At 41.0% G+C, this 18581-nt stretch overlaps 1 protein-coding gene and 2 pseudogenes across 4 annotated transcripts in view; 2 read left to right on the top strand and 1 right to left on the bottom strand.

Moving 5' to 3' along the window:
* Positions 1–18581, bottom strand: part of MGA (MAX dimerization protein MGA) — a 145435-nt gene that overhangs the window by 118063 nt on the left and 8791 nt on the right. The gene's annotated exons all lie outside the window — the stretch shown is intronic.
* Positions 4963–6100, top strand: LOC122705653 (annotated as a pseudogene).
* On the top strand, positions 7236–11025 carry LOC122705654 (annotated as a pseudogene).

Raw genomic sequence — 18581 nt, forward strand, 5'->3', positions numbered from 1 at the left:
CCCAGGACTGATCTCCTTTAGGATGGGCTGGTTGGATCTCCTGGCAGCCCAAGGAACTCTCAAGAGTCTTCTCCAACACCTCAGTTCAAAAGCATCAATTCTTCGGCACTCAGCTTTCTTCACAGTCCAACTCTCACATCCATACATGACCACTGGAAAAACCACAGCCTTGACTAGACGGACCTTTGTTGGCAAAGTAATGTCTCTGCTTTTTAATATGCTATCTAGGTTGGTCATAACTTTCCTTCCAAGGAGTAAGCGTCTTTTAATTTCATGGCTGCAATCACCATCTGCAGTGATTTTGGAGCCCCCCAAAATAAAGTCTGACAGTGCTTCCCCATCTATTTCCCATGAAGTGATGGGACCAGATGCCATGATCTTAGTTTTCTGAATGTTGAGCCAACTTTTTTACTCTCCTCTTTCAATTTCATCAAGAGGCTTTTTAGTTCCTCTTCACTTTCTGTCATAAGGGTGGTATCATCTGCATATCTGAGGTTATTGATACTTCTCCCTGCAATCTTGATTCCAGCTTGTGCTTCTTCCAGCCCAGTATTTCTCATGATGTACTCTGCATATAAGTTAAATAAGCAGGGTGACAACATACAGCCTTGACATACTCCTTTTCCTATTTGGAACCAGTCTGTTGTTCCATGTCCAGTTCTAACTGTTGCTTCCTGACCTGCATATAGGTTTCTCAAGAGGCAGGTTAGGTGGTCTGATACGCTCTTCTCTTTCAGAATTTTCCACAGTTTACTGTGATCCACACAGTCAAAGGCTTTGGCATAGTCAATAAAGCAGAAATTGATATTTTTCTGGAACTCTCTTGCTTTTTCAATGATCCAGTGGATGTTGACAATTTGATCTCTGGTTCCTCTACCTTTTCTAGAACCAGCTTGAACATCTGGAAGTTCACGGTTCACATATTGCTGAAGCCTGTCTTGGAGAATTTTGAGCATTACTTTACTAGCGTGTGAGATGAGTGCAACTGTGCGGTAGTCTGAGCATTCTTTGGCATTGCCTTTCTTTGGGATTGGAATGAAAACTGACCTTTTCCAGTCCTGTGGTCACTGCTGAGTTTTCCAAATTTGCTGGCATATTGAGTGCAACACTTTCACAGCATCATCTTTCAGGATTTAAAATAGCTCAACTGGAATTCCATCACCTCCACTAACTTTGTTCGTAGTCATGCTTCCTAAGGCCCACTTGACTTCACATTCCAGGATGTCTGGCTCTAGGTGACTAAGCGCTATAGAAATAATACAGAAAAGATACTAATAGAATTGGGAAAGGTTACAAGTTTTTTTGTTGTTGTTGTTGTTTTTTTTAGGTTACAAGTTTTAACAGTGTGGTTAACAGCTCAATGAAAAGGTGGCATTTAAGTAAGACTTTGAAGGTGATGCACTTCACCTAAAACCCTAAAAGGTGACGCACTCAATATGTCAGCAAATCTGGAAAACTCAGCAGTGGCCACAGAACTGGAAAAGGTCAGTTTTCATTCTAATCCCAAAGAAAGGCAACGTCAAAGCATGTTCAAACTACCATACAATGGCACTCATTTCATAGGAGCGCAAGATAATGCTCAAAAATCCTTCAAGCTAGGCTTCAGTAGTACTTGACCTGAGAACTTCTAGGTATGCAAGCTGGGTTTAGAAAAGTCAGAGGAACCAGAGTTCAAACTGCCAACATTCCTTGGCAGAGAAAGCAACGAGAATTCCGAAAAACATCTACTTCTGCTTTACTGACTACGCTAAAGCCTTTGACTGTGTGGATCACAACAAACTATGGAAAATTCTTAAAGAGATGGGAATATCAGACCACCTTACCTGCCTCCTGAGAAACCTGTATGCAGGTCAAAAAGCAACAGTTAGAACCAAATGTGGAACAACTGACTGGTTCAAAATTGGGAAAGGAGTACGTTAAGACTGTATGTTGTCACCCTGATTATTTAACTTCTATGCAGAGTACATCATACGAAATGCCAGCCTGACTGAATCACAAGCTGGAATCAAGATTGCTGGGAGAAATATCAGTAACCTCAGAAACACAGATCACACCACCCTTGTGGCAGAAAGCAAAGAAGAACTAAAGAGCCTCTTGATGAAAGTGAAAGAGGAGAGTGAAAAAGTTGGCTTAAAACTCAACATTCAGAAAACTAAGATCATGGCATCTGGTCGCATCACTTCATGGCAAACAGATGGGGAAACAGGGGAAAGAGTGACAGGCTTTATTTTTGGGGCTCCAAAATCACTGCAGATGGTGATTGCAGCCATGAAATTAAAAGACACTTACTCCTTGGAAGAAAGTGAAAGTCACTCAGTCGTGTCCAACTCTTTGTGACCCCATGGACTGTATAATCCATGGAATGCTATAGGCCAGAATAATGGAGTGGGTAGCCTTTTCCTTCTCCAGGGGATCTTCCCAACCCAGGGATCGAACCCAGGTCTCCCACATTGCAGGTGGATTCTTTACCAACTGAGCCACAAGAGAAAGCTATGGTTTTTCCAGTAGTCATGTACAGATGTGAGTTGGACCATAAAGAAGGCTGAGCACCTAATAATTGATGCTTTTGAATTGTGGTGCTGGAGAAAACTATTCAGAGTCCCTTGTACTGCAAGGAGATCAAACAGGTTGATCCTAAAGGAAATCAACCCTGAATATTCATTAGAAGGACTGATGCTGAAGCTGAAGCTTCAATACTTTGGCCCCTGATGCGAAGAGCCTATTCATTGGAAAAGACCCTGATGCTGGGAAAGATTCAGGGCAAAAGGACAAGGTCCTCAGACGGGAGCTTTCCCAGGGAGTTTGGGGGATAAAGGGATAGGAAGGAGACATTAGGACTGAAGAGAAGGGATATAGAGGAACAATAATAGAAAATGAAGTCAGAGAGGTAATGGGGGAGGAGGAAGATCACTTAATGTCCACCAAAGTCCCTAAGTATCTCCACTCATCTCTGCTGAGTATGCCAAAACCCAAGGCCTAACTGTTGTCTGATGCTGAGCCACTTCTATCGGTAATCACATAGGCAATTAAGGAAGCCAACGCAAGACAACCACAACATGGCCACTATACAACTGCTCACTTCGGGAGGAGGGTGAGAGCAGACAGGGGAGTTGGAGATTTGGGGGCATTAGCAGATCAGGGCTCAGTTTTGGGCAGGTCAAGTTTGAAATCCTGCTAGATATCTAACTGGAGATATTGGGTAGACAACTGAATATGAGTGTATATTTCAGAGAAAAGGCAAAAGCTAGAGGTATAAATTTGGAAGTCATTAGTGTAAAAGACTAAATGAGACAAGGAAATAAAGTTGGGGTTTTTTTGGTTTTTTTTGTTTTTGGCTGTGCCACACAGCTTATAGTATTCAGTTTCCTGACTGAATCCAGGCTATGGCAATAAAAGCCTGGAATCCTAAAGCCACCACAGAATTCCCACAAAGATGTTTTTTCAAAAGGGAAATGACCAAGATATGAGCCGTGGAGCATTCTAACACTGAGAGGTAGGAAGATTAGGAGGAACTAGGAAACACCAAGGAGGAGAGACCCTGATATAGGAAGAGAACTAGGAGAATGTGATGTCCTGGAAGCAAATGGAAAAATGGTTTCAAGAACAGGGAAGTAATCAACTGTGGCAAAGCTGCTGACAGATCATGTGAAATGAGGAATGACCACTAGACTAACAATGTGGAGACAGATGGTCACAAGGTATAATTCTAGAGGACTAATGGGTCAACAACCTAATTAAATTCAAGAAAAAAAAATGATAGGCGATTAACTGTAGGTGTGGAGACAAATGAAAATGAAAGTATTAGTCTCTCAGTCCTGTCCTCTATGTGATCCCATCAGAGTTTGCTCTAAACAACCATTCATTTATTCAGTGAATGATGAATGAATGCATCCCTAATCCTGTCAAGTGTGCAGAGAATTAGCATACTTTGCCCATGGAAATAATTATAAAACAGTATAATCTCTTTCGAAAAGACCCACGACCACTCCAATTGGTTTTTTAAATGCATAAGATATACAGATACATAGATAGATATCTCTAGAAAGGAATTCACCAAAATGTTAAAGCACTGGTTATCACAGCATTGCAAGACTACAGCTGACTTTAATTATCATCTGTATAATATTTCTGTATTCTTCATATGTTCTGAAATGAACATGTGTAGCTTTTATAATCAATAGCTTTTAAATGTTCACAGCCTCTGCCTCAGAAAGATGTATCTTAAGTACGGGAAACAAGCTGAAATTTAGAAAAGGCTTTATGCACTAAAATTTTTATCAGCAACCCTGTCTGAAACACTCTTTTTTTTGGTCACACCACACAGCTTGCAGGATCTCAGTCCCCCTGCCAGTGACTGAACTCAGGCCATGGCAGTGAAAGCCTGAACTCCTAACCACTAGACCACCAGGGAACCCCCAACTGCTAGGTCACCAGGGAACTCTCTGATGAAGAATTTTTTTAAAAAAGTGAATGTAAAAAATCTCATAAAAGCTAAACTGCATTTAATTATACATTTGATAAGCCACTTTTAGTGAAGCACTTCCCTGGTGGTACAGTGGCTGGGAATCCACCTGCCAATGCAGGGGACATAGGTTTGATCTCTGGCCCAGGAAGATTCCACATGCCACAAAGTAACTAAGCCTATGAGCTGCAACTACTGAAGCACCGGGCACCTAGAGCCTGAGCTCTGCAACAAGAGAAGCCACTGCAATGAGAAGCCAGTGGTGGCGGTGCAGCCGATGGGGCAGTGAAGCCACTGCAATCACACAACAAAGAGTAGCCCCTGCTCGCTGCAACTAGAGAAAGCCTGCACACAACAAAATAAAATAAATTTTTTAAAAATCACTTTCAGTGAAAACAACAGTCCCTGAAATAAGACACAGAGCATTTGCTTCTCCCTGGTTATGATACTTCTACGTGGCAACGTTGTAGGAATAGGCTCTCCATGATCCCTGGGAGCAGATGGTCAAGTCCATGCTGCTCCTGGCCCCAAAGCTGAACAAGGACAACCTCACTGTGGAGCTGATGAAGCTCTTTGTGCAGCTGCAGGCCAAGGACAAACAGGGCCCCATCAGCTGCAACACCATCTGCCTGGGCAAAATCAGCTCCTACTTCAATACCAGCACAAGACACAGGGGCCTCACTTCCGGCTCTAGGTGGCCACTAAGGACCCATTTGCACCATCTCAGGTCACAGGAGTTTTGGGCTTCACTGGCAGCCATAAGGTTCACTCAATGAACCATTACGCCCACAAGATCCTTCCTGCCTGTGCTCTGCAGCCTCACTGTGGATTCTGAGAAATCCACGCAGGACGAGGCCTTCAAGGCCATTCAAAGCTGCCTGTCCAAACTGGAGTCTATATCAGGGGACCCCACACAGCTGGCCAAGTGGACTTCTCATGTAGCCAGCTGGGCAGGCTGGGCCATGACAGGGGTCACATCGCTCACTTCTATGCTGATCTATGCACACCCCATGTCTTAGCCAAGACCAACCTCCCCGAGAGACCTGTGCCTGAGGGACATCCTGCCCCAGCCCCCACCCCATTCCTGCCATACTCACGACCTGAGGCCACTGGGAGACACAAAAGAGGAGGGCAAGGATACAGAAGAGGACAGTAGTGCTGTCCAAAGATGGGAGGACGAAGCCTGGCACAGCTTACAGTAGGTCAAATGTGCATCAACCAAGCAAGACTACTATAGTACTAAGGGCCAAGACACCTGGGCTGGGCAGAGCAACAATCCAGCCACAAATCCCCAGAGTCAGACTGGAATAGTTGGGAAGCTGAGGGCTCATGGGAGCAAAATTGGCAGGAGCACGTCTCCCAGAGCTGTCCCCTGAGGATGCACAGCTGGCCAGTGAGTATAACTAGGGTGGACCAGAGCTTAGAGACAAAGGCGATCCCTTTGCTGCCCTGTCAGCACATCAAGAGGCTGGTGCTCAGCCAAGACCAGACTCTTGGTATTGATGACAACTGGGAGGACCTGGAGACCGATAGGCGAAGACTGAGCTAGCCTAGAAGAATCACAAGGAGTATCAGCAGGAGGTGGAGGCCAACCACACTGAGAAAAAGGTGGCCAAGGACCTCGTGAAGCTGGACTGAACCCCTGTGTGGGCACTTCCCAGTTACAGACAGCAGGCCCCAGAGATGTTATGTGTTGTACAAGCCATGTGAGCCAGGCTGGCCTGGCCAGGCACATCTCACATGTATATAATCAGAGCCACAGTAAATTCTATTTTAAGGACAGAAGGAGGGAGGGAGGGAGGAGTATATGACAAGGTTCCCAACCTCAAGGAACTTACTTTCTAATAGAGATATGAACTGAACACATGGTAAAAACTAAAGAACCAGAGATAACATAGATGAAGTATTAAATCAAGTGTAGACATTTAATACTGTAGGAGTTCAGAGACATGGAAAACAACAAAGACTGGCTGGAATCAACAGAAAGTCCTATGAGTACAGTTCTAGAGGAAACACTTTCCTCACCCTAGGATTACTAATGAAAGTTAAGACTCCTCTGAGCAATAATCAACAAAAATCACCTTACTAGACTACCTTGATATGTGAAACAGGTATGGTCCTTGTCTCAAAAGTGTTTACAATCAAAGAAGACATAAAACAAGTGCCAATTAAAACATTATAGTTCATCACCAGGGGCCTTCAAGAATGATGGTAATAATTCTTTCTTGATTTGGGTGCTACATAAGGGTACATTCATTTTGTAAAAATTCAACAGTTCTGCATTTATGATATGTGCATTTTTCTATATGTATGTTACCCAGTAAGTTTGAAAAAAAAAAGGATTACAGCTTCAGTCCTAACCATTTTCATAGGATGCAGTTATGCATCTCCCATTGCCTACTGGACAATACCATCTGGATGTTTTGTCCCCACCTCAGAGTCCATCTTGCTTCAAAAACCAAAGTCCCTCCAGATTTTTCTATTTCAATGAATGGCAGATATTTAAGCTGAAAACCTTGGACTTAACAAAGTGTGAAAGTGTTAGCTGCTCAGTTGTGCCCAACTCTTTGCGATCCTATGTACTGTAGCCTACCAGGTTCCTCTGTCTATGGAATTCTCCAGGCAAAAATACTGGAGCGGGTTGCCATTGCTTTCTCCAGGGGATCTTCCCGACCCAGGGATCAAACCCAAGTTTCCTGCATTGGAGGCAGATTCTTTACCATCTGAGCAACCAGGGAAGCCCTGATAAAGGAAAAGCAAGGAAGCTAAGGAAATGGAGCAGAGAGTGGGGTAAGTGGTAAAAGATGAAGTCAGAGAACTAAGAAGGATCAGATCATCTAGAACCTTATAGGCCACTGTAAAGATTTTATTCTGCCAAAAAAAAAAAAGGAAGCCACTGTAGAGTTCTAAACATGACATGACCTGACTTTAACAGCATCTCTGAGTTAACACCAGCCCTCTGGCTGCTATATTAAGAATATACTGTAAGAGAACAAAGTCAAGAGGAAGAGACCACTTAGGAGATTAAATTAGATAATGGTACCTAACACAACGTCTGGCATATAAGTAACCCTTAGGGGGAAGCTATTTTTCACAGAGTAAGAATGAATTCCTATCATGTTGGACCATACACTAGTAAAATAAACAGCTAAATTAAGGCTGAACTTCTGGGGAAAAGCAAGTATATCTCATGCAATTTTTAGGCTCATCAAAAATAAAAATGCTTAAACAAATAAGAATTGATGACTTTTACAATGATTCCCTATTTCCCATAAAGATGACACAAGAACGTCTGTTCCTAGCCACATCTTTACTAGCATGCCACTGAGAAGGCAGAGTATTCTCTAAAAATGAAATTAAGGAGAATCTGAAAAAATAAAGTATGCTTCTGCATGAACATTTCAATCTGGAAAAATCTGTTATCAAATCTATTACTATTTCAAAACATCATCAATACTGGTTAGCTCTATTGATCTAATTATCTTAAATTCTTACTGGCAATATAAAATGCTGGTTGCAAGAACTAGAACTATTTAAAATTTAAAAAGGCAGTTATAACACTTTAAAAAGAACTGAAAAGTAACCTGCAGTGCTGAAAAGCTTTCATTTTGAATATATAAATACAGTTAACAGCTTGGAAAACAATCTGATTGACACTAACATGCATAATCCTGATAAGGAGTCACCTGGGTGAAGAACGGTACATATGGACTCTGATCTCTCCATCCAAACTTAGTGAATGCAATTTGGGATGAAATTCTTATGGGCTTCAACCTCTATATTAGGCTCAGGGATACAGACTATTCTATTCCCACTCCTTAATCCTAAAGCCCTGGGTATCACCCTCAAGCTATCCTATGCTTTCTCTATGAAATCAAGACTCCACACCATAGGTACCCCACAGTTCCAGGAGATAGTAGTTCAGTTCAGTTGCTCAGTTGTTTCCAACTCTTTGTGACCCCATGGTCTGCAGCACACCAGGCTTCCCTGTCCATCACCAAATCCCAGAGCTTGCTCAAACTCATGTCCATCAAGTCAGTGATGCTATCCAACCTTCTCATCTTCTGTCATCCCCTTCTCCTCCTGTCTCCCATCTTTCCCAGCATCAGGGTCTTCTCCAATGAGTCAGTTCTTCGAATCAAGTGGCCAAAGTATTGGAGCTTCAGCATCAGTCCTTCCAATGAATATTCAGGACTGACTTCTTTTAGGATAGACTGGTTGGATATCCTTGCAGCCCAAGGGACTCAAGAGTCTTCTCCAACACCACAGTTCAAAAGCATCAATTCTTTGATGCTCGGCTTTCTTTACAGTCCAACTCTCACATCCATACATGACCACTGGAAAAAACCATAGCTTTGACTAGACGGACCTTTGTCAGCAAAGTAACATCTAGGTTTGTCACAGCTTTTCTTCCAAGGAGCAAGCATTTTTTAATTTCATGGCTGCAGCAGTCACCATCCACAGTGATTCTGGAGCCCAAGAAAATTAAAGTCTGTCACTGTTTCCATTGTTTGCCCATTTATTTGCCATGATGTGATGGGACCAGATGCCATGATCTTAGTTTTCTGAATGTTGATTTTTAAGGAACTTTTTCACTCTCCTCTTTCACTTTCATCAAGAGGCTCTTTAGTTCCTCTTCTCTTTCTGCCATAAGGGTTGTACCAGGAGGTAGTAACGGGGTTGTCAAAAACACTGACAAGGGCATTTCAGTTTGTAAAATGATGATAATGTTGACAATAATAGCAACAAATACTTACTGCCTACTATATGCCAAGCATTGTCTTCAGCACTTTATATTCTTATCTAATCAATTCTCACAGCAAGCCTCAAGTAGATATTATCATCTCCACTGTACTGATGTGGAAAAAGTTAAGTAACTTTTAAGAGGCACACAGAAAGTAGTGTGAATGAGGAGAAGACTGGTAGCACGGGGGCAGGGCGGGCAGGAAATGATTAGTTTTTAAATAGAGGATCAATAAATTAGAAAAGCAAAGGATTTTTCAAAAAACGAATATTGCAAGTTAGAAGCCCTTCAAGGCCTTCAAGGATTCAAGGCCTTTCAAAAAAAAATGAGTTCCACCATAGAGTTCTACTATTCTATCTTCTTAATGATGGTGAAGGTGGTGGGTGTATGATAGGGGTCATCACACTACTAGGCCTGATGTCTACTTTTGTAAATAGTTTTACTGGAATACCACCACATGCATTCACTTATGAATTGTCTATGGCTGGTTTTATGATACAACAACATAAATGAGTTGTTAAGGCAGAGACCCTCAGGCCCACAAAGTCTAAAATATTTACTATCTGAACATTTACAGAAAAAAATTGCCAACTCCTGGTCCACGAATATAAGAGCCAAAGAAGATCATGAAAAATGAAGGGCTCTTAGCAGATGAAAAGCACCTGGAAAATAATGGTAAGACTGCAATGGCACACCTTCCTGGAAAAACCATGTTTTTAATACTATTTGAAGACAAAGCCAAGAGGTCAATTTCTGATTTTTATCTAAGTACTTAATACTTAACCTCCTGCCACTTCAGGAATTCTGAAGAACACACCTAGTAAATGGATAATCATCACTAAATTATTTGGAGGATAATTAGAAAATGTGTAGACTTTGCAGAGGTTTTACTTCTTTTATTCTCTGGCTGCCCAATTTTTGAATGATTTGCTACTTAGCACTTTCAGTGTAGGTAGACAGGAAAATAAAAATATATGAGAGGCAAGCTGGTCAGTTCTATCAGCAGGTAAATACTCATTGGGAAAGACCAGGAAATTGTTACAATGTGTTAGCAAAACTAAAGTTTTAAATACCAACAAAGTAAATTCAGTGTAAGTCAACAGTGGGACACATCTTAAAAAAAAAAAAAAAAAACTCTAAAAATGGAGGTGTGGCTCTCTTCTAGCTATTTGAACACAAAGATCCCCAAGTGGCAAAGTCTCCCCAGACACCCTCTAGGAGTTAGTGTGGGAAGTTTTGCACAGGAACCAGTGCAAATACCAGAAGTTTTTGGAGTGGTGAAGTTTCAGGTCAGCCTGAAGAACTATGACCCTCAGAAGGACAAATGCTTCTCTGGCACAGTCAGGCTCAAGCCCACTCCCTGCCTCATGGTCTCTATATGTGTTCTAGGAGACAGACAGCACTGTGAATAGGCCAAAGCTGCAGATATCCCCCCATGTGGACATTACGGTGCTAAAGAAACTCAACAAGAATAAGAAAGTGGTCAAGAAGCTGGCCAAGAAGCACGATGCCTTTATGATTCAGTCTTCAGCAGACCCCACAAATTCTGGGCCCAGGCCTGAATAAGGCTGGCAAATTTCATTCCTTGCTGACTCACAATGAGAACATGGTGGCCAAAGTTAATAAAGTGAAGTCCATGATCAAGCTCCAGATGAAGAAGGTGCTGTGTATGGCAGTGGCTGTTGGCCACATGAAGATGACAGATTATGAGCTTGTGTACAACATCCACTTAGTTATCAACTTCCTGGAGTCACTGCTCAAGAAAAATAGGCAGAACATCTGGGTTTTATACATTAACAACACCACGGGCAAGCCCTAGCACCTATGTTAAAACACACAACTTAATAAACCATGCTTCCCTGGTGGCTCAGCAGGTAAAGAATCCACCTGCAATGTGGGAGACCTGGGTTCAATCCCTGGGTTGGGAAGATCCCCTGGAGAAGGAAAAGGCTACCCACTCCAGTATCCTGGCCTGGAGAAGTCCATGGACTGTATAGTCCATGGGGTCACAAAGAGTCGGACACAACTGGGAGATTTTAACTTTCACTTAATAAACCATAATCCCACCATTCAGTTCAGTCATTCAGTCGGGTCCAACTCTTTGCAACCCCATGGACTGCAGCATGCTATGCTTCCCTATCCATCACCAACTCCCAGAGCTTGCTCAAACTCATGTCCATTGAGTCAGTGATACTATCCAACCATCGCATCCTCTGTCATCCCCTTCTCCTTCTGCCCTCAATCTTTCCCATCAGGGTCTTTTCCAATGTGTTGGTTCTTCGCATCAGGTGGCCAAAGGACTGGAGCTTCAGCTTCAGCATCAGTCCTTCCAATGAATATTCAGGACTGATTTCTTTTAGGATGGACTGGTTGGATCTCCTTGCACTCCCAGGGACTCTCAAGAGTCTTCTCCAACACCACAGTTCAAAAGCATCAATTCTTTGGTGCTCAGCTTTCTTTATGGTCCAACTCTCACATCCATTCATGACCACTGGAAAAACCACAGCTTTGACTAGATGGACCTTTGTCAGCAAAGTAATGTCTCTGCTTTTGCTGTCTAGGTTGGTCATAGCTTTTCTTCCAAGGAGCAAGCGTCTTTTAATTTCATGGCTGCAGTCACCATCTGCAGAGATTTTGAAGCCCAAGAAAATAAAATCTGTCACTGTTTCCATTGTTTCTCCATCTATTTCCCATGAAGTGATGGGACCAGATGCCATGATCTTAGTTTTCTGAATGTTAAGATTTAAGCCAGCTTTTCAATCTTCTCTTTCACTTTCATCAAGAGGCTCTTTAGTTCCTCTTCACTTTCTGCCATAAGGGAGTTGTCACCTACATATCTGAAGTTACTGATATTTCTCCCTGCAATCTTGATTCCAGCTTGTGCTTCATCCAGCCTGGCATTTCACATGATGTACTCTGCATATAAGTTAAATAAGCAAGGTGACAATATACAGCCTTAACAGATTCCTTTTCCAATTTGGAACCAGTCCATTGTTCCATGTCTGGTTCTAACTGTTGCTTCTTGACCTACATACAGATTTCTCAGGAGGCAGGTAAGGTGGTCTGGTATTCTCATCTCTTGCAGAATTTTCCAGTTTGTTGTGATCCACACTGTCAAAGGTTTTGGTGTAGTCAATAAAGCAGATGTTTTTCTGGAATTCTCTTGCTTTTTCTATGATCAACTGGATGTTGGCAATTGGATCTCTGGTTCCTCTGCCTTTTCTAAATCCAGCTTGAACATCTGGAAGTTCTCAGTTCACATACTGTTGAAGCCTACCTTGGAGAATCTTGAGCATCACTTTGCTAGTGTGTGAGATGAGTGCAATTGCGGAAGTTTGAACATTCTTTGACATTTTCTTTCTTTGGGATTGGAATGAAAAAGGACCTTTTCCAGTCCTGTGGCCACTGCTGAGCCTTCCAAATTTGCTGGCATATTGAGTGCAGCACTTTCACAGCATCATGTTTTAGGATTTCAAAAAGTTCAGCTGGAATTCCATCACCTCCACTAGCTTTGTTTGTAGTGATGCTTCCCAAGGCCCACTTGCCTTTGCACTCCATGATGTCTGGGTCTAGGTGAGTGATCCCAGCATTACAGTTATCTGGGTTAATAAGATCCTTTTTGTACAGTTCTTCTGTGTATACTTTCTACCAGAACCTGAGAAGAAAATATTCCTCTATTCGCTGGGCTGGCTTGTCAAAATCTGTACTAGTATATCCTGTTTGGGGCACCACTTTTTAAGAGGACCAAAGAAGGCCAACAAGGGTGGGAAGAATATTCAGACACTATATTTTTAAAAGGTTGAAATCATTGAGAATTCTTTTTAATCTCTGCTTTTGTTTTAACTTTAATAAGCATTACTATAGGGCTTTCCTAGTGGCTCAGATGGTAAAGAATCTGCCCATAATGTGGGAAACCTAGGTTCAATCCCTTGGTTGGGAAGAGCCCCTGGAGAAAGGAATGGCAACCCACTCCAGTATTCTTGCCTGGAGAATTCCATGGAGAGAGAGTTGGACGTGACAGATGACTCACAAACACACAAGCATTACTATAGCACTAAACAATAAAACAATCAAAAAGAAATTTCAAATTTTAATTCATTAAACAATCAACATGATTTATTGAAAGCTACTACAGGCTAGGCACTGCTCTAGGACAGACCAGTCTAGACTCTTGACTTCTTGGAGCTTGCATGCTAATGGAAAACACAGAAAAATCAATAAATAATATAATTTCTGATACCTACAATCTTACTACTGACCATGACTTTGTATTACTCTGAATTTCTATGTTCATGTGTATATATTTTTATAGGGTTTGGGGATTTTTTAGGCATCTTTTTTTAAAGATCCTCCTTTAAAGCAGGATCTTTGCACTTTTGGTTCTACTCTTCATTTAACATTATTTTTGAAAACATACTTTGCAAGTTGCTGCAAAGACTTTAATATGTGTTTTGCACTTTTAACACCACAATTTACTTAATATTCCTCCATTCTTCCAACACATGTTATGTCCAGCCTTTGCTGTAAATGCAACAAAGGACTAGGTTGAGAGTGAATTCCCTCTCCAGAGAAATCTGGGCAAGGTAGGCAATAAGCTGTTAAGTTTGCAGGAGGGCTTTTTTTTTTTAAGCTGTGCCGAGCTAGTATGAAAGTGCTGAGTCCTAACCACTGAACCACCAGGGAATTCTCTGTAGGAGGACTTTAAAGCTTGTGGTAGGATCCCAGAACATTAGAACTAACATGCTTAAATAATAAGGAAACAAGCCATATCCAATCACTCCAGGCAAAACCTCAGCTAAAAAAGAGAATTCTTCATGTGGTAAGAGATAGTAGAGTAGAGGTACATGAGCTCTAGCAAAAAGCTCCAACTGACTACTGGCAAGGAAGCAACCCTCTGGCACTCTGTGAGAGTACACTACCAAGCGCAGAGAAACTTCTCTCAAATTCCTTCTCAGTCTGCTGTAAGAAATTAAAAGCATGAGGCTAACCTTTAGGAAACTTAGTGGGAACTTCAGTGGTATCAGGAGAAGAGAATGGGCCAATAAGGGCAGTTATAAAGTCAACACTGGTAATCCCAAAGGCACCACCGAGGTCAGCTCTTGAGAAGATCACACAAGAACATCAGTGGCCAACTAAGGTCACCAGGCAGTAGAGCTTTGGGCAGCACAGCCAACTGCAGCAGAACCAACAAAGCAACATCCACAGAACAGTCAGGAGCCAGTGAACCATGATTTGGAAGGATTTGGTGATAATCAGTCTCAAAATCAAAGATGATTTTCATAATCATTGCCTAGAAGATTTAAGATGTAGGGATGGAAAAAAAAAAGATGTAGGGATGGATTATGAAGATAATTTAAAGAAATCACTTAAAGGTTGTCATGAAAGCAAGAATATAGAATATAGAATATTCTAGAGGGTTCTGGAATGGAAGTTTCTACAAAAGGTTTTCAAATCAGCATAAGGAATAACCTTTTGACCTCTAAAACTACTCAACAATGAAACAAGTTTCCTCACAAAGTGGTAAGATCCCTTGTTATTAGATATATTTAGCAAAAAGTGATCAACTTTTGTGGCTTTTGTAAAGGAGAATCTGAGTTTGATTGCAGTTTTTTGTTGTCATTCTTTACTAATGTAAAGAATTTTTATATATCTTTAAATGTAATTTTATTTTTATCAAAGTTATCCACAAATAGAGAGGAACGTAAAGATACAAGGATAAATACCTGAAGGACAGTTAATGAACATGCCCCCAAAAAGGAGAGAAAAACTAAAAGGAGGTAATTCATTCAAGAAACACTGTGCTCTTATTACATACTTAGTACATACATGTTCTGTACTAAGTACTGGAGAAACAAACAACAACAACAAAATAGACTAAAAATAAATAAAATAACATACAGAATAAATACAATGTAATATCCTCAAGTGTATCTAGGAACAGAACAAGCACATTAGTGGGAAAACTAATAAAGTCCAAATTAAGCCTGGAATTTACCTAATAGTAATATATCAATGTTGGTTTCTCAGTTTTGACAAAGGTACCCTCATAAAGTAAGATGTTAACATTAGGAGAAACTGGGTGAGGAGTATAGAAAATCTCTGTTATAATCTTTACAACTTTTCTATAATCTAAGATCATTCGCCAAAAGGTTTACTTTAAAAAAACTCAACCCTTAATGACAAAGCTACTGCAGTTCCTCAAAAAATTAAACACAGAATTACCATGTGATCCAGCAATTCTATCAATACTTCTAGATATATACTCAAAAGAATTGATAGCACAGACTCAAAGAGATGTTTATACACCCACGTTCATAGCAACATGATTCACAACAGCCAAAAGGTAGAAACAACCCAAATATCCATCAACAGATGGGTGGATACACAAAAAAAATGATATATACATATAACAGACATGACTTAGTGGCTAAATGACAACATATAATAGAATATTATTCAGCCAATCCTAACACATGGTACAACATAGATAAACGATGACGCATCAGGCTAAGTGAAATTGTTGCTGTTTAGTCCCTAAGTCATGTCCAACTCTTTTGTGACCCCATGGACTGTAGCCCACCAGGCTCCTCTGTCCATGGGATTTCCCAGGCAAGAATACCGGAATAGGTTGCTATTTCCTTCTCCAGGGGATCTTCCCAACCCAGGGATCAAAACTGCATGTCCTGCATTGGTAGGTGATACTTAACCACTGAGCCACCAGGGAAGCCCTAAGTGAAATTAGCCAGTTTCAAAAAGACAAATATTAGGTTGGTACAAAAGTAACTGTGGTTTTTTGCATTGAACTTTCCCATTTGATACTGGGATAAATTCTTAAATGTGGTTATGTTATACATCATTTTAATGCACATTTCTCACTTTTTTTTTTGCTAATGACATTACTTAGTATTTATAAATATTAGACTATAAAAATGATGTTAGACAAAAAGAAAATTCGAGCAATTTTTTTACTTGAGTTCAAAATCAGTCATAAAGCAGTGGAGACAATTCACAACATCAACAATGCATTTGGCCCAGGAACTGCTTAACAAACGTATGATGCAGTGGTGGTTCATGAAGTTTTGCAAGTGATGAGAGCCTTGAAGATGAGAAGCATAGTGGCCAGGCAATGGGAAGTTGACAATGACCAACTGAGAGCAATCATCCAAGCTGATCCTCTTACAACTACACAAGAAGTTGCTGAAGAACTGAACACTGACCATTCTACAGTCATTTGGCATTTGAAACAAATTGGAAAGGTGAAAAAGCTCAATAAGCGGGTGCCTCATGAGCTGACCACAAATCAAAAAATTTGTTGTTTTGACATGTCACCTTTCACTCCACCTAACAACAACAAATCATTTCTTGATCAGATTGTGACATGCGATGATTGAAAAGTGGATTTTATACATTGTGTGACGACCAGCTTAGTTTTAGACTGAGAAGGAGCTCCAAAGCACTTTCCAAAGCCAAACTTGCACCAAAACAAGGTCATGGTCACTGTTTGGTGGTCTGTGGCTGGTCTGATCCACTATGGCTTTCTTAATTCCAGCAAAACCATTAAATCTTTGAGTAGTATGCTCAGCAAATCGATGAAATGCACCGAAAACTGCAATACCTGCAGCCAGCACTGGTCAACAGAATGGGCCTAATTCTTCTCCATGACAATGTGCGACTACATATCGCATGACCAATGCTTCAAAAGTTGAACGAATTGGGCTACCAAGTTTTGCCTCATCTGCCATATTCACCTGCCCTGTCGCCAATCAACTACACTTCTTCAAGCATCCAGACAACCTTTTGCAGGGAAAATGCTTCCACATCCAGCAGGAGGCAGAAAATGTTTTCCAAGAGATCATCAAATCCCGAAGCATGGATTTTTACGCTACAGGAATAAATGAACTTATTTCTCATTGGCAAAAATGCGTTGATTGTAATGGTTCCTATTTTGATTAATAAAGATGTGTTTGAACCTAGTTATAATGATTTAAACTTCACAGTCCAAAACCTCAATTACTTTGTACCAACCTAATAGTTGGTGATGGACAGGGAGGCCTGGCGTGCTGCGATTCATGGGGTCACAAAGGGTCGGACACGACTGAGCGACTGAACTGAACTGAATATTTTGTATGATTTCACGTATGTGGGGTATTTGTAGTAGTCAAATTCATGGAGACAGAAAGCAGAATGGTGTGCTGGGGACTAGGGTGAGAGGAAAATGGTAAATTAAATAGTATTTTATAGGTACAGAGTTTTAGCCTGGAGAAATGAAACCCTGGAGATGGACAGTGATGATGACTGCACAACAATGTGAACATACTTAGTGCCAAAGAACTGGATACTTACCACTGGTTAAAACAGTGTACTTTATATTATATTTTATTACAGTTTTTTTAATATAGTCAAATAAATACAATGATAGAGGTCTGAACAGCAGAACTCTAACTTCCCTGAGACTCTGACTTCTAAGATGAGTTCTGAACAAGACAGTCGTCCTAGGAAAAAAAATTGGGGGAAGGAACACTGAATACAGGTAGAGGTGTATTAAGCATGGTAGTCTATAACAGCAATCAGAAAACTACAACCCCATAGGCCATGTTCTGCTATCTTTTTTTGTATAGCCCACGGACTAAGAATGGTTTTTACATTCTTTAATGGCTGAAAAAAATTAATCAAATTTTAATGTTCATAATTAAAGGTACCCTGGAACAGAGCCATGATCATTCACTTACATGTTGTCAATAGCTGCCTTCATGCTACCACAGCACAAGTGAGTAATCATAGACAAAAAAGGCCCAAAAAACTTAAAATATTATCTGGCCTTTTACAGAAAAAGTCTGCCAACCCCTGGTCTAGAGGCCTGAAAGTAGTACCTGTAGTATGGATTTAACAAAGATGTGTCTGAGAGAGACAGACAGTAAATGAGATAAGCTACAAGGTGCACGTGCTTAGTCACTCAGTCATGTTGGACTCTTTACAACCCCATGGACTGCAGTCTGCCAGGCTTCTCTGTCCATGAAGATTCTTCAGGCAAGAATACTGCAGTGGGTTGCCATGCCCTTCTCCAGGGGATCCTCCCAACCTAGGGATCTAACCCAGGTCTCCCACATTGCGGTGGCTCAGTCGGATTCTTTACCAACTGAGCCACCAGGGAAGCCCAAAGCTATAAGGTAAAATACTGCTAGGCTAAAGAATTTGAACTCGTCTCAACTTGATTCTATTTACCATGAGAAGCTACTGAAGAACTGCACTGAAGAGTAATTTGCCTAGATTCACCTTATGTAAAGGCAATTATTTATTCATGTCTAAAGGTAGCTGAAATATTTTATTAAAAAACAAAACTTGCCTTTTAAAAAAAAAAAAGACAAGAAGCATACC

The sequence above is a fragment of the Cervus elaphus genome, chromosome 12 (assembly GCF_910594005.1).
Source record: "Cervus elaphus chromosome 12, mCerEla1.1, whole genome shotgun sequence".
Taxonomy (NCBI): domain Eukaryota; kingdom Metazoa; phylum Chordata; class Mammalia; order Artiodactyla; family Cervidae; genus Cervus; species Cervus elaphus.